This window comes from Aplysia californica, unplaced genomic scaffold, assembly GCF_000002075.1.
Source record: "Aplysia californica isolate F4 #8 unplaced genomic scaffold, AplCal3.0 scaffold00527, whole genome shotgun sequence".
Lineage (NCBI taxonomy): Eukaryota > Metazoa > Mollusca > Gastropoda > Aplysiida > Aplysiidae > Aplysia > Aplysia californica.
In genome coordinates this window covers 55,807-57,069 of record NW_004797797.1, presented here as the reverse complement: position 1 = coordinate 57,069, position 1,263 = coordinate 55,807, and positions in this window count along the sequence as shown.

Sequence of the window (1,263 nt, the reverse complement as noted above, 5' to 3'; positions counted from 1 at the left end):
TCATTCTCTCCCTCTCTCTCTCTCTCTCTCTCTCTCTCTCTCTCTCTCTCTCTCTCTCTCTCTCTCTCTCTCACTCTTTCTTTCGCAGGCAAAAAGCCTCCATTTAATGTTCCATGTTTGCCTTTGTATGCTAAATACCCTTGGAATTTCGAGAAAAGAAGACAAGTATTTACACGGGTAAACGCTCTCTAAATCTGGGGAACGGGAAGAGAGGTGACAGTGTTTGATCAGATTTGGCGTCTATTTGTTCTCTGCTTGCCCAGATTTTTTTGCGTGTAAAGTTTAGAAAACTGCAAACACTTGTGTCAGTGATACCCTGTTAAATTCCCACTCTCTCTCTGTTATTAAACACTCAATCTTCCTCCCCCCCCCTCTCTCTCTATCTTTCTCTCTCTCTCACTTTCTCTCTCTCTCTCTCTCTCTCTCTCTCTCTCTCTCTCTCTCTCTGTGTCTCTGTTTCTCTGTCTACTACCCCCTTCCCACCCCAATATATCTCACTCTCTCTCTTTCTTTCTCTCTCAATCTATCTCTCTCTCTCTCTCTCTCTCTCTCTCTCTCTATCTATCTATCTATCTCTCTCTGTAACAACCCCCCCCCCTCCTTTCCGCACAAAAAAGGCGAAACAAAAGAAAAACAAATCAATATATTTTAAAAAACGGCAGCTCCTCGCCCTCAAACTATTTCTCTTTCTCTGTGGCTTATGAACATCTTTTGATTTCATCATTCCTTTATCTTCTCTGTTCTTCCTTTATTTGTGTTGACTTTTAAAACCCATTCTTCATCGTCCACTTCACCAGTAACACATTGTCCTTGTACATACCTTGTATCAAAAGCTGACGAAAAAAAGGAACAAACTTGACATTAAGGGGTTAATCAAATAAACGAGGATTAATTAAATAAACGACAGTTAATCAAATACATGAACCTTAGCTAAAGGGAGAAAATGGAAAAAAAGAAAGATCAAAGAAACTTACCTGTGTATATGTGCATAAGGTCCTAACCTTGACCATCACGAAGAATGTCCTGGGAAACATCCCTATAACTATAATAACAGATGGTATGTTTTTAAAAATTTTCTTTTAAAACTTTCAAATATCTTTTTATCGTACGTTTTTACCCACCTCTTTCTCTTTCTCTAACTCCTCCTTCTCTCTCTCTCTCTCTCTCTCCTCTCTCTCTCTCTCTCTCTCTCTCTCTCTCTCTCTCTCTCTGTGTGTGTGTGTGTGTGTCTTACCTGGGTATGTGCATAAGGTCCTAACCTTG